Below are 27,349 nucleotides of genomic sequence, written 5' to 3' on the forward strand. Positions count from 1 at the left end.
GCCTGCAAAAGTTGGCTTGTCAGTTCCAATAATAAACTTCTTTTGCCAGTTTAACTTTTCGTGTTTGTAAATTCACTTACAAAGGACCTGCCTGACCAGAAAAGGGTTCCCACAACTCCCTATCCTGAGTTGAACTTCATCACCTAGGTAACATTGAAGGCAGTGAAACACCTCTAGAGATGTATCAAAATGTTGTTTAGAATGGTGATTTCTGCAGTCAATCAAAACATTAGAAAAAAATTTAACTAATACAATCTTTGCAGCTTGTTCCCTTGATCTGACCATGCATGTAATATGTAATTCAACGTGATTTTCTTCATTTAAAGAAAGTAGGTGAATAAATAAACCCCCAAATAGAGTTTGATGTCATTTTAATTCATCTCAGAATAAAAATATTCATTTTTTTGGAAGCCATATGCCATCAAGAGGATTGGATTTGCTTTTATGGAGTACATAGTTTTTCCCTTGGGAATGTGCCAAATGCATTTCTTGGAAATGAGTTATTCTTGTTCAGAAAACAAATGAATGATCACCTTTATTCATTGGCTGGACTCTCCATTCAAACCAATTTTACAATAAAGAAGAAAGGCAAAAACCAAAGCAAATGTTAGAAGAGAGAAAGATTGAAGATTTCATTGCAAATGCAGTGGTTCTTTGGGCAAGGTCCTATGGTTGCAAAGCTTTGTTCTAGTTTGAATGGTATAGAAGATATTGCCGTGATATAAAATCCATTTTAAAATCCATATAAAATCAAATTTTCTCATTCTCTGAAAGGATAAAATGAGATATTTCCTAAAAGTTTGGCAATGTTTTTGGAAACTTGGAAAACAGAGGTATAAGTATACCTAGGTAACATTGACAGTAGTGGAACTCTTCTATCAAAATGGGTGTTCTCAATCACTTTAGCAGCAATGAAAATAAATCTCAATCTTTGTACAGCTTATTTCTCCATTTAGTCATGCAAATACAAAGTGAAATCAATGGAAGCCAATAAGTATGGAGATGTATCAAAATGTTGGTTAGAAAAGTGAGTTCAGCCTTCAATCAAAACATTAGAAAAAATTTTAATAAGCACAATCTTTGAAGCTTGTTCACCCAATCCCCACATGCAAGTAATTCAACAAGATTGTATTAAATTAAAGAAACTAGGTGAATAAATAAGCCAAAAAAGAGTCCGATGGCATTTCGATTTGTCTTAGAGTGAAAGTAATCGTTTTTATGGAAACCATGTACAAACAAGATGATTGTATTTGCTTTTATGGAGTACTTCTTTTTTCCACCAAGCCTGTGCCAAATGCATTTCTCAGAAATGAGTTATTCCTGCTCAGGAAAACAAATGAATGATCACCATTATTCATTGGCTAAACTTTCGATTCAAATCAATTTTACAATAGAGATGAAAGGCAGACAGCAAAGCAAATGTTAGAATAGAAAAAGATTGAAGATTTCATTGTAAAAATACTGGTTAATTAAGTAAGGTTTTATGCTTGCAAAAGTTTGTTCTGGTTTGAAAGACATAGAAGATATTGCAGTAATATAAATTCCATTTTGAATGATCAAATTTTCTCATTCTCTCAAAAGGGAAAAATCGAAATTTTCTGTACTGCTGGCAATGTGTTGGGAAACATAGAAGGCAGAGGAATAAATATACCTATATAACAATGACAGCAGCGAAACACCTCTGATCAAATGCATGTTCTCAATCACATTAGCAGCAATGGAAATGAATCTAAATGTTTGCAAATATGATTTCTTCACTTTGATGTGGGAATACAAAGTAAATCAAATGAAAGCCAATAAGTATGCAAATGTATCAAAGTGTTGGTTAGATAGTTGTTTTCATTCATCAATCAAAATATTGGGAAAAAATTTCACAAGTACAATATTCGAAGCTTATTCACCCAATCTTCATGTGCATGTAATTCAATGTGATTGTCTTCATTAAAGAAAGAAGGTGAATAAATATGCTAAAAAAGAGGGCTCAATGGTATTTCAATTCATCTCAGAATGAAAATATTAATTTTTTTGGAAATCATTTGCCGCCAAGATGATTGGATTTGCTTTTATGGAGTACATCATATTTTCCTCAGGGCATGAGGCAACTGAATTTCTGGAAAATGAGTTATTCCCTTTCAGGAAAACAAATCAATGATCACCTTTATTAAATAGCTGAATTCTCCATCAAGCTAATTTTACAATGGAGAAGAAAGGCAAACAGCAAAGCAAATGTTAGACTAGAGAAAGACTGAAGATTTCATTGCAAATGCTGTAGTTCATTGGCCAAGGTCCTTTGTTTGCAAAGCTTTGTTCTAATTTGAATGGTATAAAAGATATTGCAGTGATATAAATTCCATTTTGAATAATCGAATTTTCTCATTCTTTGAAAGGATAAAATGGAATATTTTCTAAACAATTTTCAACGCTTATAAAAACTTACAAAGCAGAATTACAAGTATAAGTAGGTAATATTGACAGGAGTGGAATGCCTCTATCAAAATGGGTGTTCTCAATCATTTCAGCAGCAATGAAAATGAATCTGAATCTTTGCACAGCTTATTTCTCCGTTTAGTCCTATAAATACAAAGTGAAACCAATTGAAGCCAATTAGAATGGAGATGTATCGAAATGTTGGTAAGAAATGTGAGTTCAGCCTTCAATTAAAACATCAGAAAAATTTTTTTAACAAACACAATCTTTGCAGCTTGTTACCCTGATACTCAGATGCATATAATAGAACATGACTGTCTTCAGGTAAAAAAAAAAGTAGGTGAATAAATAAGCCAAAAAAGAGAGTTAAATGGCATTTCAATTCAATTCAGAATGAAAACATTCATTTTTTTGGAAGCCATGTGCCAGCAAGATAATTGGATTTGCTTTTATGGAGTACTTTGTTTTTCGCCAAGCATGTGCCAAATGCATTTCTCAGAAATGTGTGATTCTTGTTCAGGAAAACAAATGAATGATCACCTTTATTCATTGGCTATACAACATATCCAACATATAAAGGACTGCTTACCATCTAGGGGAGGGGGTGGAGGGAGGGAGGGGGGGAAAAAAATCGGAAAAGAAACGAGTGCAAGGAATAATGTTGTCAATATAAAGTAATCATTAAATAAAAAATAAAAATTAAAATAAAAAAAATATTCATTGGCTATACTCTCCATTCAAGCCAATTTTACAATAGAGAAGAAAGGCAGATACCAAAGCTCATGTTAGAATAGAGAAAGATTGAAGAATTCATTGCTTTGTTCTAGTTTGAAAGATATAGAAGATAATGTAATGATATAAATTTTATTTTGAATAATCAAATTTTCTCATTCTCTGTAATGATAAAATCTCATTTTTTTTTCTAAACAGTTGGCAATGCATTTTGAAACATATAAAGCAGAGTTAAAAGAATACCTAGGTAACATTGAAAGCAACAGAAATCCTCTACCAAAATGCATGTTCTCAATCACTTTCGAAGCAATCGAAATGAATCTCAATCATTGCACAGCTTATTCCTTTATTTAATCTTGCAAATACAAAGTGAAACTAATGGAAGCCAATAAGCAAGGGGGATGTATTAAAATGTTGGTAAGAAATGCGATTTCGACCTTCAATCAAAACATTAGAAAAAATTTAAACAAGTACACACTGTGAAGCTTATTCTCTTGATCCTCATATGCTTGTAATTGAACATGATTAAGATAAAGAAAGTAAGTGAAGCCAACAAAAAGAGCTCGATAACACTTCAATTCATCTTAAAATGATTTTAAAATCATTTTTTAAAAAGCCATGTGCCACCAAGATAATTGGATTTGCTTTCATGGAGTACATCATTTTCCTCCCAGGCATGTGAGAAATTTATTTCTCAAAAATGAGGTATTCCTGTTCAGGAAAACAAATGAATGGTCTCATTTATTCATTGGCTGAACACTCCATTCAAGCCCATTTTACAAATAGAGAGAAAAGGCAAACACCAAAGCAAATGTTAAAATTGAGAAAAATTGAAGATTTCATTGCAAATGCTGTGGTTGATTGCACAAAGTTTTATGCTTGCAAAGCTTTGTTCTAGTTTCAATGGTTTAGAAGATAATTCAGTGATATAAATTCCATTTTGAAAAATCAAATTTCCTCATTCTCTGAAAGCATAAAACCAAGATTTTTTTTTCTAAATGGTTTTCAATGCTTTTGGAAACATAAAAAGCAGAGTTATAAGTATACCTAGGTGACATTGACAGCAGTGAAAATCCTCTATCAAAATGCGTGTGCTCAATCACTTTAGCAGCAATGGAAATTAATCTGAATCTTTGCACAGTTTATTTCTCCATTTAGTTCTGCAAATACAAAGTAAAACCAATGGAAGGCAAAAAGTATGGAGATGTATCCAACAACAGTTGGTAAGGAAAGCAATTTCAGGCTTCAATCAAGACATTAGAAAAATTTTTAACAAATATAAATTTTGCAGTTTCTTCATTTCATCCTCACATGCATGTAATTCAGCGTGATTGTCTTCATGGAAGAAAATAGGTGAATAAATACGCCAACAAAGAGAGTTTTATGGCACATGGATTTGTCTCTGAATGAAAATGTTCATTTTTTTTGGAAGCCATGTGCCACCAAGATGATTAGATTTGCTATCATGGAATACATCATTTTTCTCCCAGGCATGTGAAAATACATTTCTTGGAAGATCTTATTCTTATTCAAAAAATTATTCTTATAATCTTATTCTTATTCAAAAAAACAAACAAATCCTCACTTTTATTCAGTAGCAGAAGTCTCCATTGAAGCTAATTTTGTAAAAGAGAAGAAAGGCAAATGCCTAAGCACACATTATAATTGATAAAGATTGAAGATTTCATTGCCAATGCAGTGGTTTATTTGGTAAGGTTTTATGCTTGCAAAACTTTGTTCTAGTTTAAATGGTATAGAAAATATTATATATTTTATATATTTATATATTATAAATATTTCTATTCTGTTTTGAAAATTCACATTTTCTCATACTTTGAAAGGATAAAATGAGATTTTTTTTTCTAAACAGTTTGCAATGCTTTTGAAAATTTACAAAGCAAAATTATAAGTAAGTATACTTTTTTCAAAGTTACCTAGGTAACTTTGAAAACAATGAAAATACTCTTTGAAAAATGTGTGTTTTCAATGACTTTAGCGGCAATGGAAATGAATGTGAGTGTTTGCAAATATTATTTCTTCACTTACATGTAAGAATACAAAATAAATCCAAAGGAAGCCAATAAGTATGGATATGTATCACAATCTTGGTTAGAAAAGTGATTTTTGTCATCAGTAAAAATATTGGAAAAAAATTTCACAAGCACAATCTTTGAAGCTTGTTCCCCCGATCTTCAAGCAAATGTATTTCAATGCAGTTGTCTTCATTAAAGAAAGTAAGTGAATAAATACGCCCAAAAAACAGAGTTTGATGGCATTTTAATTTGTCTGAGAATGAAAGTATTCAGTTTTTTGAAAGCCATGTGCAACTAAGAGGATTGGATTTGCTTTCACAGGAGTACATCGTTTTTGCTCCAGGCATATGCAAAATACATTTTTAAAAAATGATTTATTCCTATTCAGGAAAACAAATGAATGATCTCATTTATTCATTGGTTGAATCTACATTCAAACCTATATAAAAGAGAGAAAAAATGAAAACACCAAAGCAAATCTTAGAATAAAGAAAGATTCAAGATTTCATTGCAAATGCTGTCGTTGCTTGCAAAGCTTTGTTCTAGTTTCATGGTATAAAAGATATTGCAGTGATATAAATTAAGTTTTGAAAATTTGAATTTTCTCATTCTTTGAAAGGATAAAACGAGATTTTTTCTAAACGTTTTGCAATGGTTTTTAAAACTTACAAAACTTACAAAACAATTTGTTATCTAGGTAACAAATTGACAGCAGTGGAAATCTTCTATCAAAATGTGTGTTTTCAATGACTTTAGCGGCAATGGAAATGAATGTGAGTTTTTGCAAATATTATTTCTTCACTTACATGTAAGAATACAAAATAAATCCAAAGGAAGCCAATAAGTATGGATATGTATCACAATCTTGGTTAGAAAAGTGATTTTTGTCATCAGTAAAAATATTGGAAAAAAATTTCACAAGCACAATCTTTGAAGCTTGTTCCCCCGATCTTCAAGCAAATGTATTTCAATGCAGTTGTCTTCATTAAAGAAAGTAAGTGAATAAATACGCCCAAAAAACAGAGTTTGATGGCATTTTAATTTGTCTGAGAATGAAAGTATTCAGTTTTTTGAAAGCCATGTGCAACTAAGAGGATTGGATTTGCTTTCACAGGAGTACATCGTTTTTGCTCCAGGCATATGCAAAATGCATTTTTAAAAAATGATTTATTCCTATTCAGGAAAACAAATGAATGATCTCATTTATTCATTGGTTGAATCTACATTCAAACCTATATAAAAGAGAGAAAAAATGAAAACACCAAAGCAAATCTTAGAATAAAGAAAGATTCAAGATTTCATTGCAAATGCTGTCGTTGCTTGCAAAGCTTTGTTCTAGTTTCATGGTATAAAAGATATTGCAGTGATATAAATTAAGTTTTGAAAATTTGAATTTTCTCATTCTTTGAAAGGATAAAACGAGATTTTTTCTAAACGTTTTGCAATGGTTTTTAAAACTTACAAAACTTACAAAACAATTTGTTATCTAGGTAACAAATTGACAGCAGTGGAAATCTTCTATCAAAATGTGTGTTCTCAATCACATTAGCAGCAATGGAAATGAATCTAAATGTTTGCAAATATGATTTCTTCACTTTGATGTGGGAATACAAAGTAAATCAAATGAAAGCCAATAAGTATGCAAATGTATCAAAGTGTTGGTTAGATAGTTGTTTTCATTCATCAATCAAAATATTGGAAAAAATTTCACAAGTACAATATTTGAAGCTTATTCACCCAATCTTCATGTGCATGTAATTCAATGTGATTGTCTTCATTAAAGAAAGAAGGTGAATAAATATGCTAAAAAAGAGGGCTCAATGGTATTTCAATTCATCTCAGAATGAAAATATTAATTTTTTTGGAAATCATTTGCCGCCAAGATGATTGGATTTGCTTTTATGGAGTACATCATATTTTCCTCAGGGCATGAGGCAACTGCATTTCTGGAAAATGAGTTATTCCCTTTCAGGAAAACAAATCAATGATCACCTTTATTAAATAGCTGAATTCTCCATCAAGCTAATTTTACAATGGAGAAGAAAGGCAAACAGCAAAGCAAATGTTAGACTAGAGAAAGACTGAAGATTTCATTGCAAATACTGTGGTTCATTGGCCAAGGTCCTCTGTTTGCAAAGCTTTGTTCTAATTTGAATGGTATAAAAGATATTGCAGTGATATAAATTCCATTTTGAATAATCGAATTTTCTCATTCTTTGAAAGGATAAAATGGAATATTTTCTAAACAATTTTCAACGCTTATAAAAACTTACAAAGCAGAATTATAAGTATAAGTAGGTAATATTGACAGGAGTGGAATGCCTCTATCAAAATGGGTGTTCTCAATCATTTCAGCAGCAATGAAAATGAATCTGAATCTTTGCACAGCTTATTTCTCCATTTAGTCCTATAAATACAAAGTGAAACCAATTGAAGCCAATTAGAATGGAGATGTATCGAAATGTTGGTAAGAAATGTGAGTTCAGCCTTCAATTAAAACATCAGAAAAATTTTTTAACAAACACAATCTTTGCAGCTTGTTACCCTGATACTCAGATGCATATAATAGAACATGACTGTCTTCAGGTTAAAAAAAAGTAGGTGAATAAATAAGCCAAAAAAGAGAGTTAAATGGCATTTCAATTCAATTCAGAATGAAAACATTCATTTTTTTGGAAGCCATGTGCCAGCAAGATAATTGGATTTGCTTTTATGGAGTACTTTGTTTTTTCGCCAAGCATGTGCCAAATGCATTTCTCAGAAATGTGTTATTCTTGTTCAGGAAAACAAATGAATGATCACCTTTATTCATTGGCTATACTCTCCATTCAAGCCAATTTTACAATAGAGAAGAAAGGCAGATACCAAAGCTCATGTTAGAATAGAGAAAGATTGAAGAATTCATTGCTTTGTTCTAGTTTGAAAGATATAGAAGATAATGTAATGATATAAATTTTATTTTGAATAATCAAATTTTCTCATTCTCTGTAATGATAAAATGAGATTTTTTTTTCCTAAACAGTTGGCAATGCATTTTGAAACATATAAAGCAGAGTTAAAAGAATACCTAGGTAACATTGATAGCAACAGAAATCCTCTACCAAAATGCATGTTCTCAATCACTTTCAAAGCAATCGAAATGAATCTGAATCATTGCACAGCTTATCCCTTTATTTAATCTTGCAAATACAAAGTGAAACTAATGGAAGCCAATAAGCAAGGGGGATGTATTAAAATGTTGGTAAGAAATGCGATTTCGACCTTCAATCAAAACATTAGAAAAAATTTAAACAAGTACACACTGTGAAGCTTATTCTCTTGATCCTCATATGCTTGTAATTGAACATGATTAAGATAAAGAAAGTAAGTGAAGCCAACAAAAAGAGCTCGATAACACTTCAATTCATCTTAAAATGAAAGTATTCATTTTTTAAAAAGCCATGTGCCACCAAGATAATTGGATTTGCTTTCATGGAGTACATCGTTTTCCTCCCAGGCATGTGAGAAATTTATTTCTCGAAAATGAGGTATTCCTGTTCAGGAAAACAAATGAATGGTCTCATTTATTCATTGGCTGAACACTCCATTCAAGCCCATTTTACAAATAGAGAGAAAAGGCAAACACCAAAGCAAATGTTAAAATTGAGAAAAATTGAAGATTTCATTGCAAATGCTGTGGTTGATTGCACAAAGTTTTATGCTTGCAAAGCTTTGTTCTAGTTTCAATGGTTTAGAAGATAATTCAGTGATATAAATTCCATTTTGAAAAATCAAATTTCCTCATTCTCTGAAAGCATAAAACCAAGATTTTTTTTTCTAAATGGTTTTCAATGCTTTTGGAAACATAAAAAGCAGAGTTATAAGTATACCTAGGTGACATTGACAGCAGTGAAAATCCTCTATCAAAATGCGTGTGCTCAATCACTTTAGCAGCAATGGAAATTAATCTGAATCTTTGCACAGTTTATTTCTCCATTTAGTTCTGCAAATACAAAGTAAAACCAATGGAAGGGAATGAGTATGGAGGTGTCTCCAACTGTTGATAAGAAATGCGATTTCAGGCTTCAATCAAGACATTAGAAAAATTTTTAACAAATATAAATTTTGCAGTTTCTTCATTTCATCCTCACATGCATGTAATTCAGCGTGATTGTCTTCATGGAAAGAAAATAGGTGAATAAATACGCCAACAAAGAGAGTTTTATGGCACATGGATTTGTCTCTGAATGAAAATGTTCATTTTTTTTGGAAGCCATGTGCCACCAAGATGATTAGATTTGCTATCATGGAATACATCATTTTTCTCCCAGGCATGTGAAAATACATTTCTTGGAAGATCTTATTCTTATTCAAAAAATTATTCTTATAATCTTATTCTTATTCAAAAAAACAAACAAATCCTCACTTTTATTCAGTAGCAGAAGTCTCCATTGAAGCTAATTTTGTAAAAGAGAAGAAAGGCAAATGCCTAAGCACACATTATAATTGATAAAGATTGAAGATTTCATTGCCAATGCAGTGGTTTATTTGGTAAGGTTTTATGCTTGCAAAACTTTGTTCTAGTTTAAATGGTATAGAAAATATTATATATTTTATATATTTTATATATTATAAATATTTCTATTCTGTTTTGAAAATTCACATTTTCTCATACTTTGAAAGGATAAAATGAGATTTTTTTTTCTAAACAGTTTGCAATGCTTTTGAAAATTTACAAAGCAAAATTATAAGTATACTTTTTTCAAAGTTACCTAGGTAACTTTGAAAACAATGAAAATACTCTTTGAAAAATGTGTGTTTTCAATGACTTTAGCGGCAATGGAAATGAATGTGAGTTTTTGCAAATATTATTTCTTCACTTACATGTAAGAATACAAAATAAATCCAAAGGAAGCCAATAAGTATGGATATGTATCACAATCTTGGTTAGAAAAGTGATTTTTGTCATCAGTAAAAATATTGGAAAAAAATTTCACAAGCACAATCTTTGAAGCTTGTTCCCCCGATCTTCAAGCAAATGTATTTCAATGCAGTTGTCTTCATTAAAGAAAGTAAGTGAATAAATACGCCCAAAAAACAGAGTTTGATGGCATTTTAATTTGTCTGAGAATGAAAGTATTCAGTTTTTTGAAAGCCATGTGCAACTAAGAGGATTGGATTTGCTTTCACAGGAGTACATCGTTTTTGCTCCAGGCATATGCAAAATGCATTTTTAAAAAATGATTTATTCCTATTCAGGAAAACAAATGAATGATCTCATTTATTCATTGGTTGAATCTACATTCAAACCTACATAAAAGAGAGAAAAAATGAAAACACCAAAGCAAATCTTAGAATAAAGAAAGATTCAAGATTTCATTGCAAATGCTGTCGTTGCTTGCAAAGCTTTGTTCTAGTTTCATGGTATAAAAGATATTGCAGTGATATAAATTAAGTTTTGAAAATTTGAATTTTCTCATTCTTTGAAAGGATAAAACGAGATTTTTTCTAAACGTTTTGCAATGGTTTTTAAAACTTACAAAACTTACAAAACAATTTGTTATCTAGGTAACAAATTGACAGCAGTGGAAATCTTCTATCAAAATGTGTGTTCTCAATCACTTTAGCAGCAATGGAAATGAATCATAATATTTGCATAGCTTATTTCTCCATTTAGTCCTGTGAATACAAAGTGAAACCAGTGGAAGCCAATAAGTATAGACATGTATCCAAATGTTGGTAAGAAATGCGATTTCAGGTTTCAATCAAAACATTAGAAAAAAATTTAACAAATAAAAATTTGCAGCCTCTTCACTTGATCCTCAGCGTAATTGTCTTCATGGAAGAAAATTAGGTTAATAAATATGCCCCCAAAAAAAGAATTCAATGGTACTTCAATTCATCTCAGAATGAAAGTATCCATTTTTTGAAAGCCATTTGACACCAGGATGATTGGATTTGTTTTCATGGAATACATCGTTTTTTTCCCAGGCATGTGCTAAATTCATTTCTTGGAAATGAGTTAATCCTGTTAAAGAAACCAAATGAATTGTCACCTTTATTCATTAGTTGAAGACTTCATTGAAACTAATTTTACAATAAAGAAGAAAGGCTAACACCATTGCAAATATTAGAATGGGTAACATTGACTACAGTGGAAATCCTCTATCAATATGCATGTTCTCGATCACATTAGGAGCAAAAGAAATGAACGTGAATCTTAGTAAATATTATTTCTTCAATTACATGTAGGAATACAAAGTAAATCCAATGGAAGACAAAAAGTATGGAAAATGTATCAAAACCTTGATCAGCAAAAGGATTTCTGTCATCAATGAAAATATTCTGAAAAAAATTTCACAAGTACAATGTTTGAAACTTGTTCCCTGATCTTCACGTGCATGTAATTCAATGCAATTGTATTTGTTAAAGAAAGCTGGTGAATAAATATGGCAAAAAAGAGTGTTTGATGGCATTTTAATTCATCTGATAATGAAAGTATTTAATTTTGGGGGAGCCATGTGCAACTAAGAAGATTGGATTTGCTTTCATTGGAGTATACCATTTTTACCCCAGGCATGTGTGAAATCCATTTCTCAGAAACAAGTTGCTCCTGTTCAGGAAAACAAATGAATGGTCTCATTTATTCATTGCCTCAACTCTCCATTTAAGCCCATTTTACAGTTGAGAAGAAAGGAAAACACTGAAGCAAATGTTAGGCTAGAGGAAGATTCAAGATTTCATTGTAAATGTTGTGGTTGATTGTGCAAGGTTTTATGTTTGCAAAGCTTTGTTCTAGTTTCAATGGGATAGAAGATACTGCAGGGATATAATTTCCATTTTGAAAAATCAAAATTTCTCATTTTCTTAAAGGACAAAACAAGATTTTTTCTAAACGATTTGCAATGTTTTTAAAAACTTACAAAGCAGAGTTATAAATATACCTAGGTAATATTGACAGAAAATTTCTATCAAAATGCATGTTCCCAATCACATTGGCAGCAATGAAAATGAAGCTGAATCTTTGCACAGCATATTTCTTTATTTAGTCATTGGAATACAAAGTGAAACCAATGGAAGGCAAAAAGTATGGAGATGTATCCAACAACAGTTGGTAAGGAAAGCAATTTCAGGCTTCACTCACATTTTCCCATTGTTTCTTGTGCTTTTACTGACTTTAGATATTTATGTGAATACTATTTTATTTGCGTAAAATTAACTCTCCCTGCCCAATGCATTATTTTCTTTATATTTAAAGCTAGATCAAAGATTTCACAACAGTACTCATTTTCCATAGAATAAATGATAAGAAAATGATAAGACAATGATAAGAAAACCTGAATACAAAGCAGTGGATGCCAACCTCTTGCACAGATATTTTCAAGCATGAAGGAGCTTTGCTCATTTTCATATAATAACATCTGTCATTGTCTTTACAATCCTTTGGTTTCACTTGGTAGACACAATACATTGCGAGTTTTCATACTTCCTTCTTCTTTTAATGACTATAGATATTATGTCAATTTTGTAAAATTGACATAAAATTGACTTTTCATGCCCACTGCATTATTTCCTTTATCTTTAAAGCTGGATCAAACGTTGCTCCGAGGATTTGTTTCAGGTGGAATTCATCAAAGTGCAGTCATCTTTCCATTCTTCCCTTTCTAAGTATCGATTACTCTCGTCATTTTCTCTCTACTTGCCATTCTGTTGAGTTTAGTCTCATTTTTATGAAAGTGTTTCTTGTTTGGTTTGATGTGAAGGATTCCAATTCCAGAACATGCATTCTTGGGATTTATAAAAGAAAAAATGGTAGACATTCAATTTTCAGTAATACTTCCTGTGTTGTAATGAGTGCAATGTAATAAATGAGCCATCTTAAGTAAGAATTTGATGCACACACAATCGAACATTTTCTGCATAAAAAAGCATTTGTCGATGCATACGAAAGCATTTTTTGCTACATAAGAAAGCATTTTTCAGTGCAATAGAATGATCAAATAGACTTCAACAATGATAAGAAAACCTGAATACAAAGCAGTGGATGACACCCTCCTGCACAGATATTTTTAAGCATGAACTTGCTTTGCTCATTTTCCTGTAATTACATCTGTCATTGTCTTTATGATCCTTTGGTTTAACTTGGGAGACACAAGTAATTCATTGCCAGTTTTCAAAGTTTCTCGTTCTTTTAATGACTTTAGATATTATGTCAATTTTATAAAATTTACATAAAATTGACATTTCATGCCCCCTGCATTATTTCCTTTATTTTTAAGCTGGATCAAAGGTTGCTCCAAAGATTAGTTTCCAGTGGAGTCCATCAAAGTGCTGAGTAACCTTTCCATTCTTCCCTTTCTAAATATCGATGACTCTTGTCTTTTTCTCTCTACTTGCCATTCTGTTGAGTTTAGTCTCACTTTTTATGAAAGTGTTTCTTGTTTGTTTTGATATGAAGGATTCCAATTCCATCACATGCATTTTTTGGTTTTTATAAAAGAAAGAATGGTAGACATTCAATTTTCAGTAATATTCCAGTGATGTAGTGAGTGCAATGTAATGAATGAGCCATCTTAATTAAGAATTTGATGCATACACAATCGAACATTTTCTGCATAAAAAAGCATTTCTCCATGCAAACAGAAGCATTTTTCCCTACGTAAGAAAGCATTTTTTGGTGCAGTAGAATGATCAAATAGAACTCAACAAAGAAAACCTGAATATAAAACAGTGGATGCCAACCTCCTGAACAGATATTTTTAAGCATGAAGATGCTGTGCTCATTTTTATGTAATTACACCTGTCATTGTCTTTACTATCCTTTGGATTCACTTGGTAGACACAAGCAATACATTGCCAGTTTTCATACTTCTTCTTCTCTTAATGACTTTAGAGATTATATCAATTGTATAAACTTGACATAAAATTGACTTTTCATGCCCACTGCATTAGTTCCTTTATTTTAAAGATGGATCAAAGGTTGCTCCAAGGATCCGTCCTCAGTCTCATGTAAGACAGTTTGCTCAGGTAAAAACTAGATCTGGGCAAATGAAAGCAAATGACTATATGAAACATCAAAATCAAACAAATTAAGAAGAATGGAAAAAATGGAAAATGCCTCCTTGGGGAAAAACAGCCAATCTGTGGCTAATATGACAGGAAAGATAATGAAAACTATTGGATGGGATATGAGAAAAGCAGAACACTAATACATTGTCGGTGGAACTGTGAATGGATCCAGTCATTCTGGAGAGCAATGTGGAACTATGCTCGAAAAATTGTCAAACTGCATATCCTTTGATCCAGCAGTGTTTCTATTGGGTCTATATTCCAAAGAAAATATGCAAAAATTTTTGTGGCATTACCTTCTCAAGGTGGGAAGTGTGGGGAGAAAAGGAGTGATTCTGAAACTCAAAGTTTTTTTAAAAATATATGTAAAAAAGTTTTGCATGTAACTAGGGAAAATAAAATATTAAATAAATAATAAAATTTTTAAAAATTTTAGAAGATATTGTGACCTACAACAACATTTGGTGGATAGCACAGCAACCTACTCTCTTCTTTGTGAAATAGTTAATATATCTTTCTATTAAAAGTCTTAAATGAGAAGGCATAAGAATTAATTTTCACACTTCATCAGACAGCAGCTAAAAACAATTATTTGATTTAAGCTGTTAGAAACCACAGGGAACTGATTCTTGGTCATATGTAATAATTAAGCAACTTTTGCATTCTTACATACTACAAGTCTGTGTGAGTATTTAAAAAGTTACATGACACTTTTCACTTTTGTTTCAAGCTAAAAGAATCCATTTGTCAGAAGTCATAGCTATTTTTATGATGAAAATTATAGGATAGATAGGTATATTTTTCTTTCATATATGGTTTTCATGCGATTGTCCATTTTGGTGCCAGTTAAAATATATAATTGTATTCTATACTTCGTGTAATCATGATACATATTCTATTCAATATGCTATTGAGCATAAAGGTGGTTGATGCCTAAATTTAAAAAATCTATTTTCTCTCTTTCTCTGTCTCTCTGTTTCTCTCTGTCTCTATCTCTGTCTCTCTATCTCTGTCTCTCTCTCTTTTCCATCCTTCTCTCTTATATACTTTGAAGGGATAGAGACCAAACTTTATTTATTATAGAGAATTTTTCCATGAGGTAATTATCAAGATATACAATTTGTCCCTCATAAAGAATAACTTAGAGCATAAAGAAGTCAATTGACACAATTGGGTCAGTATCCCACAGAGATCATAAAAGAAGAGAAAGAACATACATTTGCAAAAACATTTGTAGTAGCTTTTTTGTGGTGGAAAGAAATTAGAAATTGAGAGGATGCCTATCAGTTGGGGAATAGCTGGATAAGTTATGGTATATGAATGTAACAGAATATTATTTTTCTATAACAAAGGATTAACAGGCTAATTCAGAAAAGCCTGGAAAGACTTATTTGAACTGAAGCTGAATGAAGTCAGCAGAACTAGGAGAACCTTAAACACAATAACAGCAAGATTGTGTGATGATCAACTATGATAAACTTAGATCTTCTCAGCAATGCAGTGATCCAAGCAATTAATTACATTTGGGATAGAAAATGTCATCCTTATTCAGAGAGAATACTATGGAGACTGAATACAGACCGAATCCAGTTAATGGCATACTCCATCTCACAGCATATTCTCTTTCTGGTTAATTGTGAGTTCCATTAGGAAACTTGTTTTTCCCCTGGTATTTGTTAAAAACCCTTTCCTTTTTAATTATATGCTCTCCAAAATTTATTTCATATTACTCCTCTTCAGTTTTTGGTGTTTTAACCTTCATTTTGCCTGTAACTTCTTTTTGTAAATAAAAATACTTTTTGGCAAAGAGAAAGCCATTAGGAATTCTTCATGTGTACCTTGAAGACAGTGGGCACTCACAGGAGAATGGAATTCTTGGTTTGGGGTTCTAGGCCAGGAGAACTGAAGAGAGACCTGAAGCCAGAGATAACATCCTCTACTCCAGAATGATTATACTGGCAAGCTTTTATAAAAAAAAAAAAAAAGAGTTGACAAAGGAGAAAGAACCCAACTATAAAAAGTGATCTCAGAATAGGAAACCTGGGGATTCATCTTCAGAGGGCAACACTGAAGCAAAAAAAGTCTCTCCCACCCCAAAGATTAATGTTAAATGGTTACCTACTTCAACAAAATTCATAGAAGAATTCAAAAAAGGCTTTAAAAAATCAAATGAGAGAGATTGAGATAAAATATTTTTAAAAACCAAGCCAAGAAAAACAAGGAGAGCTATAAAGGGCAGGAAATCTGTATGATTGAGTTAATTCTACAACAAGGTGTTAACTCAGTGGAATTGACAACACAATGGTTTCTAGTTCAGCTTGTGAGTTCTCTAGTTAAGTATAATTGATTTAATTTTACAACAAATAATGGTTCCTTAGTGATATAATGATTGGTTTATACTCAGTATAGTGTAATGATGTAATTGTAATAGAGTATATAAACTGGAGACAAACTCAGCCAGAGACAGAGAAGACTTGACCAGCCTCCTGATGGCTCTTCTGCCTCCTGCACTGAAACCAAGATCCATTCTGGAGGCCCCAGGCTCCAGACTCCCCAGACTGAGATAGACTGTGAAGAAGATAATAAAGACTTTGGACTTTATTCCTGACTGTTCTCCTGGTAATTACTAAAATGAAAGCTGATCCCAAGAAAGCTAAATCAGAATATTACATTTTGGCACCCAAACAGGGACTAAGGACCTATATCTGTGACCTGGAAATAGGATGAGTACAGAAATAGACAAGCGGGAAACTTTATTAAGGGCTAAACTAATCTTTCATTTGAAATGGGACAATTATTTAGAAAAGAGCCTTCCTCACCCCAAGAGAAGTGTGTAGAGTTGATAGTTAAGCTAATAAAAAACCAAGGTTTGATTGTAACTTGGAAGCAAATCATTGAACTCTTTGAAATATTAAAATACACATCTCCATGGTTCTCTAAGGAAGAAGAATTAGAGCCAGGTAAGTGGAAAGTAGGAGTAGCAACTAATAGAATATTACAATGATTCAATTCCCAAAGAAACATTCTATAACATATAACTTAATACAATTGGCTTTAAGGAATTACATAAGTATTAGAATAAGAAAAAAAGAAGAAAGAGCAGAAGGGGGAGGGTACTGATAAAACAGCTGAAAAGCATGAAGAATTAGACAAAAAAGGAGTTAAGTACAATGCTGATGAAATTAATGAATGTGGTGCTTCACTGCAGGAGCCATTAGGGCATTCCCCATCCCCTGACCTACCCCTCTCAATTAACTCTTCAGGGGTGGAAGAAAAAGGAGGAGGGGGAGGGGCAGTGACATCATCAGCACCATCCATGCCAGAACTTTGTCCATCCCCTATGACAAAATTACAAAAGGCACTAGTTTAAGCTAAAAAAGGGACAGGATATATCTGATTTAAGAATAGAAGCATACATTGTTATTCAAGAGTTTGACTCTTCAGGTCAAGAATGGAGAAGATACACTCCTTTTGATCTGGAGATTATCAAAAATCTGAAAAAGGGTTGCACTCTTTATGGGGCCACATCGCCTTGTGTTAAGATGTTATTAGAGAATTTGGCTTATGAAATTTTAACTCCTAGTGATTGGAAATATATAGCAAGGACATGTTTAGAACCTGGACAAAACTTGCTGTGGACTTCTGAGTATAGTGAATTTTGTAGAATACAAGACCAACGAAATAGGCAAATTGGAGTTAATACTCCAATCATCTGTGACCAACTAGCAGATATATCATTATGCAGACGATTTAGCACAGATTAATTACCCTTTGATATGAGCAAATAGAAGTTAGTGCTGCTTCTATGAGATAGACATTTGAAGGTGAAACAGGAGTTTTTACTCCTTTTGTAGTTGCCGCTATCAAAGCATGGGACACCCAGGAAAAAAGATAGAGGGGAAGCCTTCACAAAAATAGAACAAGGTCCAAATGAACCCTTTGTTGATTTCGTGGGATGTCTGAAGACAACTGTCATACTCACTATTGGTGAAAATGCAGTGACAGGAATAATGATAAAACAACTTTTAGAGAAAATGCTAATGACGTTTGTTGAAGAATTATGCTAGGACTACACAAAGATGCTCCTTTAGAGATCATAAGACGCTGTGCCACAGTGGGCACAAATGCCTTTTATATCCAGCCTATGATGTAGAACATGGGAAGACAGGGTCCCTTGTGGCAAGGGACTTCCAGGGAGACTCATCAATGCTTTCATTGTAGTAAAGTAGGGCATCAGAAAGCTCAGTGTTGGCATAGAGATAGAGTGAGAGCACAGGGTGGGAGAACAAGACCAAAAACCAACAGAGGCTTCCATTGGACCTCAGAATGTAGATTGATTCAGGGAAATGAGAGGCGGGGTCCAGCTCCAGGGCACAATGCAAAAAACATCTGGGACATGATGGCAGCTGAGGTTACACCCAGAGAGTGTCTTTAGAAATTCAATAAACAGACATGATCAATCAGCCAAAAAGCAATCTGATGGAAGAAAGGGATTATATAATCTATCAGCCAAGAAGTAATCAGATTGGAAAAAGGGATTGCAATTAGGAAAAAATAGAGTTCTATGCAGCTGGGATTACTGAGATACCCCCTGGAGAGGTGAAATCTGTTCCTCTCCAGCTACGAATCCCTTACTTCCAGGCATAGGAGGCTTGACCTCCTAAGAGTACTTTCACCTCCTGAGAGTACTTATAAAACAGTGTTCATTCGTACACCGATGTGGGAAACTGGAGAATGTGTAGCTAATATCCCAGTCACTAATACAGGTAGACAATATATGACTTATCAACCAGAAGAAGTAGTAGCATCAGGTTTAATGATACAGACTCCTAGTAGGCAATCTGGTGATAGTTGTCCAGATCCTGACGTCAAGCAGCAGAATCCAGGAATATTTCTGACTGCAGCAGTTTCAGCTGACCATCCTAAGCTCACTATCTATGTAAATGGCATACCACTGGAGAAGTTGATAGACACAGGTGCAGATCATATAGTCATTAGAGATGCCAATTGGCCCAGTCATTGGCCAAAGATTAAGGCAAACACCTATATGTCTGGCATAGGAGGATCAATAGCAGCTGAAGTTAGTGCTGCTTCTATGAGATAGACATTTGAAGATGAAACAGGAGTTTTTACTCCTTTTGTAGTTGAAAAAATCCCCATCAATCTGTGGGGAAGAGACATCTTATAACATTTAGGATTACAGTTGAGTACTTCCACTTTTTAGGCAGGGCTGCTGTTGAAGGCCTGCCTGCACTCTCACCTGTCCCCATTCAATGGAAAACTGATACGCTAGTGTGGATAGAACAGTGACCCTTAACAAGTGATAAAATTCAGGTCTCATTAGATATAGTACAAGAGCAACTTGACCAAGGACACTTATAACCTTCTTTAAGTCCTTGGAATTCCCCTGTATTTGTTATAAAAAAGAAATCTGGAAAATGGAGGATGTTGGCTGATTTAAGAAAAGTAAATGAACAGATGGAAACTATGGGAACTCTTCAGCCTGGACTCCTACTCAATTGCCTAGAGAATGGCCTTTTTGGGTTATAGACATTAAGGATTGTTTCTATTCTATCCCTCTAGATAAGGAGGATATGAAAAGATTTGCCTTTTCAGTGCCCAGCATTAATTTAGCTGAGCCTTATTAAAAATATGAATAGACAATTCAGCCAGAGAGAATGAAAAACAGCCCTACTATGTATCAAATGTATGTTGCTGCTGCTCTTACTCCAGTAAGAAAAGCATTTCCAAAAGTTATGTTATTACATCACATAGATGATATCTTGGGATCTGCACCTGAGGAACAAATGTTAGAAGCATGTCTACAAAAGACCATAGAAACACTAAGTAACTCCAAATTGCATATAGCCCCAGAAAAAAGTCAGTCTACTATGAACTTCTCCTGATGTTGCTTTACCTACCAGTCTTGTTCCACACATAATAATTACCAATTTTAGGTTTTAACACAATGAGAGTAACTACAAATAAGTTAGTTAACAATTTTAGAATTTTTATAAATAATAACCAAAGGATATTAGCTGTAATTTCCTCTTAACTCACAAGCAAAGCTGGAAATACCTAATCTTCTAACTACATTTACTAGGTTAGCAAAAGCTGATAATAATGACATATTTTTTCCACCTCCTGTTAAATTTTCAGCTTAAAGTTTCAGGTCCCATTGGTACCCTAATAAGATTCTGGGTACTGGATAATAAAGCAAATCTGGATTCTATAATCTCAGAAAGAACCCATAACTTATCAGTTAGCGTTCACTGTGTCTCATCTTTCAATAATGGACTCAAGAGGTAGTATTTTCTTGCTCCAAGCTATTACAACTCTGGAAGTGTCGGGATCCTATCACCAAGGGCAGCCAAGGGTCTTACCATTACTAGTCTTCAGAGTTCTACTAGATATGGTCAGCTGTTATCTTGAGAAGAAGAGACAGGAGCCAGAGGAGCGGGAAATAGAAGACAGCTTTATTGCCAGTCTGTTACATGTTCAAGAACTCCTCTCTCTGCCTCTCTTCCTGCCTCCTTTTTTATACCCTATAGCTCTCAGTGCCACGTATAAGCCTAAAGAACTGCAGCCAAGTTAAATCTGGGGAGGGTTTCCTCAGATCTTTATACTCACTCCTGTGCATTCTTACATGTCAAGGTATTCTCACATATGACAGCAAACACTCTGACGTCCTCAGCAATGGTCAACAATCATAGTTTCAGTATATGTTTAAGTCTTACACAATAGAATTTGTAAATACCAACAACAGTCCTGCTTGAACCCATTCTTATTCAATGATGCTATCTATTAACCTGATAAGTTGACCCTGCACTAGCCCAGCTTGGTATTTTCTCATTTTCTTAGGCTAAGCCTTCAACAAGACCCCTAATGGAGTTTTCTGAAGACTTCCCTACTTGTTGCCTTAAACATGTTTCCCTTTTCCTGGAGAAAACAAGACAATTTTAAAAATTCAAATTGAACAGAATCCATCACAAACAAATAAGTTTTCAATTTTAACACACATATTAATTTAAAAGTTATTTTAAAATTAACCAGTACTTTAGTTTGTGAGATTCCCTAAATTCTACCTAGATGTTTCATTCAAACAAAATTATCTATTAGTTGTTTTTTCCCAATTCACATAAACCTTTTCTCTTTTGTAAGCCAGGAAAGGGGTAAGTGTCAGGGTTTTGTATGTGTGTGTTTTGTTTTGTTTTGTGCTTCAAATGGGCTTTTACCTTGAGATTCTTCCTGACGTGGTTACACAAGCCTGAGTTCTGATAACAAAGTTACAAGCTCCTTGCATGTAGAAGTTTTTAAAGTAGTAGCACACTGCTTTTCCATTTTCCCAAAAGTTCCGAAACTCTCTAATTCCTTTCAGTGCATGTTCTTTTTATTCCTATACATTAAACTTTGTCACTTACAAAGTACATATTCCTTTGTGGACTTTAATTAAAGCCCTTTTAAAACTTCATACTTCATGAATGTAAAGGATAATGCTGTAAAAAATTACCCTGGCATGGGTTCTATCAATAAAAAGTTATTTAAAAAAAAAAATAAGGAAATAGTAAATAATAATAATAATAATACAATAAAACATAAAATAAATAAAACTTCACACTGCATTTCTTTCTCACTTTGACCTGATGCTTTTCCGACCCTCTTCTACTTGCTCTATCATTTTCATTGTACTGACTATATTTTCCCTTCTTTTCCTCTCTTCTGCAAAGCTACTGCAATCAGGCATAGGAAGAGAAAGAGAAAAAGATTCTCTTTCCTTTGTAACATACCAATCCCCAGGGGCCCAAAATTAGCGCCCAAATTATCTTACCAAGGTCAAAGACCAATACACTCACCCATCCAAAGTAACTTCAGTTTCATACATTCCACAGTAAGATTTTCAGTTTACAATTAATCACAAAGCTGTCGCCTTGGAATAGATCTCTATCATTCCATGAAACAGGAGAGATACTGAGCCTGCTAGTTCTCATTTCAAAAAGTGCAGGCTCCCATTCTCAAAGTTATCTGACATTCCAATCTATTCTTCTACATTTTCTTACTCTTCTGCACTTCCCAAACCTAGGACAGTCTTCTATTTAAAGGGAATTAAGAAAGCCACTTCCTTCAGCAAACAAGTCTGGTAGGAATTTAGGATTTTGAGTCAAAGATTAAAACCCTGACACTAGAACAACAGGATGATTTGAAACTTCTAAAGATCTTATTTTGAGCCATTCTAAAAGAATTACTACTCTGAATGAATTCCAGTAATTCAGCCTGATATTTCTCCAAGTCAGCAACAGAGGCTGAATTCCTATCTCTCACAAGTTTGTTAACTTTTAACATAGAACACAGAGTGCAAAGCTGACACCCATACACAGTGTTTCCAGAATTCATATACAGACTTAAAGCCTGACATACTCAATTAGTCCTGGGAACATCCTCCCAATTTTCTTTCCATAAATGCCTCCTCCTCCTATGCCTAGGAAACCACCCCACTCATTTTCCAATTTGGCAAGCTTGGCATAGTCTAAAGCTGTCTGCAAAGACTTCCCCAGGGAAGGAACTTCAAAGAATATTTCTTAACCCTAGTCTGACAGTGAGATTTCTCCCCCTGTCTACTTGAATTGCTTCTGTTCAACCTCTCTTTGTAGCAATTGCTGCTGTCTTTCAAACTTAAGAGATCCCTGAAGGAAGTGAAACCCCAAAACCAGGACCTTGAAATCAACAGGGGCACTCTTCCCAGCACACTTAGATCTCACCTCCTTCAGTGGACCTGTGTAACCCAGTGCTAGAAACAAGACCCCAAACTCAATTTCAAAGTGTGATATTTTATTGAAAGAGAGAGATTGACGGACACAGAGAAATGGGCACATCTCCCTCAAGCGAGTGCACTGATTCAAAAGCAAGAAAAAGCTTTTCTTAGTCCTTTCTCCATCCCCTTCTACGTAACTTTTAATTGGCTAGAGGAACAGTTCCTGATGTGCCCTAGGAATGCCTTCTTCCCCATTCTTTTGCCTCTAGATTTGTGTTATTACTCTCACCCCAGCAGAAAAGATACTATGCATGAGCCTCATTAAGCAAGGGCAATAATGAAAAAGCTTTCTCCTTATCATTGACCCTGGTCAGTTTAAACTTGTGATACATTATCTTAAAGCTTACAATATTCTGTGGAAACTTAGCTTTTCAATATTTCTCATTGTCTGCTCAAGGTTTCTGAAGAATTTAATTTTACCTATTCTGTGGAAATTTACATCAATTAGTTTGTCACATGATCAACCTAAAACTATACATTATCTTGGAATGAACACCATATTTGATAAGAAGTACAGGGGGAAATAGAAAACAGTTTAGCAGAAATGTCTTAGACCATCAGCTTACACCATATTCCACAATAAGCTCAAAATAAATTGATCTGAATGCTAAAAGTCATATCTCCCTTTTTTCTGTGGAAGGGAAAAGAGAGACAGAGACACACAGAGAAAGAGAAAGAGACACACAGAGACAGAGATAGAGAGAAAATTATCTTTTTTTCAAAGACCTTGGGTAGGAAATGCATTCTTAACCAAAGAAGGGATAGAGACAATTACAAAAGACAAAATTAATAATTTTCATTGCACGAGACAGAAAAACTTCTGCATAAGTAAAATGAATGCAAAAGGATAAGGGAAATATTGTTTGGTCCTACTACTGGTACTTTCCCTTCTATCTTGAGAAGCAGAGGACCAAGTTATCTGTCTGAATAAGGGTAGAGATCACGACGATAGATTTTCTTTGACCAGAAGATGGCACCAAATTCAAACAATTGTCTACTCACCTAGTCTTTAAACAGCAAAATTCCATGTAAGCTTTCCCGATCAGTTTAGCCCTCTTCTCATCCCGTTGTAAGGCAATAAAAGTCAATAATTCCAACTTTTGCTTCCTCTTGGGAGTGGAAGTTTGGTGAGGTCCTTAATTGGAAGGTGAGATTCACCTCCCTCTCCTCACTTCTCAACCTCTTTCATCCCTCTAACCAGAAGTCCTTCCCCTTGTAACAAGAAAAAGGCTGCAAAAAGGTGAAGGGAATAGTAGAGAAAAACACTGCCCTTGGAGGCAAGAGACCTGAGGTCATTGTGGTGTGACCTTGGGCAGGCTACTTCCTTTCTCCGAGCCTCAGTTCCCTCATTTGTAAAATACGGTGTAACAGGCGGTGATTGTGTGGAGAAATAAAGGGAAACAAAAAGGTAGGTAGGAGAGAGGGAAACGGCAGAAGATGAAGATTCTTTCTAGAATGATGAATGAAATCTTGGTCGATTTCACTACTCAGCTACTTCTGTATCTTTACCAAATAGCCTGATTTGTAAATTTTGTCCCAGAAGACATTAGGCGGGAGAGTTTAAGAGAAATGGAAGAATGGAAGCCTGGAGGTGGAGGGGGGCGGGGCGAAAAAGGGACAAGATAAAGAAATATTATGCTAGAACCTTTCTTATCTGATGAAGAGGCTTCATATGCAGCGGAAGCACACACAAAAATATCCTTAGGCAAATTTTTACATCAACCTGGAAGATGTCTAAGCCACTGCCCCCTCCCTTGTTTTTCATGTCTAGCTCCATTCCTCAGAGGGCACTGGAACTTTTTCACAAATCTCCTCCCGTGTGTCTAGGCTTGATCTTATAAATTTGGACAACGGATAGATGCCTGGAGGGCTCCAGAAACAGGAATGGGCATCGCAGTTACTTCTCTATTACTTGCTGCAAGGGTTTTTAACCTGAAATCCAAAACCTTCTCCCTCTCCCCAGAGGTCCATGGATAGATTTCATGGAGTCCTTAAACTTGGGGTGGGGTTGTGGTGGGAAATCATAGCTTTAAAGATAGATCTCTTTGTATTTTATTTGTTCATTTAAAAAAAGCATTCTTCTCAGAAGAGGAATCCCCCACTAGTCAGATCGCAGCAAGGACATAAAAAATGGTTAAGCAACCCTTTCTACACTTTACCTCCCATCCTGCCACCTCCAGCTCAAGGATAAGAAAAATCCAAGACCTATGGGATCTCAGGCCAGGCTGTATCACAAAACTGGACACGAAATTGGGAAGTCACCAGATTTAAAGGAAAGCTTGAGTTTCTTTTTCCTAGAATAGAAACCTTCCCCAACCAGACCAGTTAGTAACCAGTGACGTTTCAGCATCTCGGAAACTCATTGGCTGAGGTCTATGCTGGACGACAATTTCAAAATCAAAGAAGTAGTCGGTTAAAAGAGAAACGCCTCCTTTCCCCACTTCTGAATGTGAACTCTGCCTCCTTTTACTAGTTGTTTTAAAAGAACCAATGCAGAATAACTGCCCAAGAAAGACAGCAAGAAAAGTCCTAAAGTTAAGATTTGGGGAGTTGCTATTCAGGAAACCTGCGATCTACTTCCCTCTCTGCCATCTACCTGTGTGACTAGTGAATCCTAAGTTTTCTTATCTGTCATAAATGTATTTTGATATATTGTAATAACGTTACAATTATAGCCACATGTATATATATTAATACATTGTAATTATAGTAGAGGATTCCATTACATTAAAATATCATAATTTTTCAACTATTCCTTAACTGATGGGCATCTCTTCTATTTCAAGTATAATATATCCTCTAAAGGCTGTATCCTCTGCCAACAGTAATAACTAAGGTAGACAGAGGGAGAGTCGGGTTCTTTAGTATACTGATCTGGGAAGTAGAAAAAGGTCAGATACAGGCAGGATTGGCTACCAAAAGTGGAAATGATGCCATGGTGAACATGGCTTTATCTTGGGTATCTTTGAAAACTAAAGTTTTTCACCAACCCTGAAGTCAGGAGGACCTGAGCTCAAACACTTAACACTTCCTAGTTCTGTAACCCTGGGCAAGTCACTTAACCCCTAGGGCCAGACAGAGCTGCCATGGCCTCTGACAGCAAATCAATGTAAACCGTCTGAGTGCCCATGGGAAAACAATGCTCAATCATTTCCTCAAAATACATGTCAGGAGATCCACCCAAGAGAGCTTTTTTACAATCTTTATTACAATTTTCCTTAGCCAATAATAATATCAGCAGACTGTCCTTTTCCTATAGTTCTGATCACCACTGTCATGAGTCGAGCAAGGAATTCACTGAAAGAATCAGTGGGTCCTTATTTGATTTATGTACAGGATACATTCTGATCTTTTCCAGAGGGGAGCTTTTGCCAAGCCCTTAAAGCACAGGCAGCAATCTGTTGGTATGCTTGCATAGTATAATACAATTGTCTCACTAATTGAGTGTACTGACCCATCTCAGCTAATTGTTTCTGGGTGATATGATGAGCCTGGTTGTCCACTGCCTGAAGTCCTGAAAGGTATGGACCAAGTTAGAAAATCCCCAGACATGAGCAAGGGTATGCCAATTATGGGGAGAAGGGGATGGTAAGACAGAGTGCTGAACCTGTTCTAAAAGACTCTTAACCTGTGCAGATGTGGGACCATAATTTTTCAATTCACCCTTTAATTCCTTAAGGACACTCATGGGCAAAGGGGTGTAATCTCATCCACTTCTCTGCATGTCTGTTTGACTTCAGCCTACCCCATTGTATAAACCAAAAATAAAAAATAAATGAGAGAGGAAAAGCAGAATAAGAAACTCACCCTGCTCACCAACAGTGTGTGTTTGTCGAAGAATCCTGGGCCAGGGATGGACTATGCAGAACTGGCAAGACTTGGGTCCCTGTTCGGGTGTCAGTCTGTGAAATGCCAAAGACAGGCTAGCTATATCGGCTCTCACAGTGACCCTGGAAACAAGAAAAGAGAAAGACACTGGTGTTTATGGTCAAGACATGTACTGTAGCTAAGCACTCTCTATTTAAGCTCTGAAACCACAATACACTCAGGAAACAAAAGGCACTTAAATCAAACAGTACATGAAAGGATAATGTTCAAGGAAAAACCTGACATCCTGCAGTGATACAACCTCACCCCCTAGCCTTCCCATTTCCAGGACGCACCCAGTGCACTTTTCCTGCTTCTCCTCAGTCTTTGTCGATCTGATGGCTGGCACTTAGAAGGGGTCAAAAACAGGTTAAGATGGTCTTGAGTCCTTCAGTTATGCAGGTGCATTGTCCTGGAGAGGCACAATATCTAG

General features: G+C 34.6%; 1 long non-coding RNA gene across 2 annotated transcripts in view; it reads right to left on the bottom strand.

Annotated features, from left to right (window-relative positions):
* Positions 1 to 27,001, bottom strand: part of LOC127561113 (uncharacterized) — a 35,044-nt gene extending 8,043 nt beyond the window's left edge. Inside the window, exon 1 of one of the 2 annotated variants that reach the window (XR_007953460.1) lies at positions 26,857 to 27,001. This is a non-coding gene — a long non-coding RNA (uncharacterized LOC127561113). Of the gene's footprint in view, positions 1 to 24,051; positions 25,262 to 26,856 lie in introns of those variants that run through there. The other variant, XR_007953459.1, reaches the window with a different exon arrangement.
* Between the last annotated feature and the right edge of the window lie 348 nt (positions 27,002 to 27,349).

Source organism: Antechinus flavipes, chromosome 4 (genome assembly GCF_016432865.1).
Source record: "Antechinus flavipes isolate AdamAnt ecotype Samford, QLD, Australia chromosome 4, AdamAnt_v2, whole genome shotgun sequence".
Classification (NCBI taxonomy): domain Eukaryota; kingdom Metazoa; phylum Chordata; class Mammalia; order Dasyuromorphia; family Dasyuridae; genus Antechinus; species Antechinus flavipes.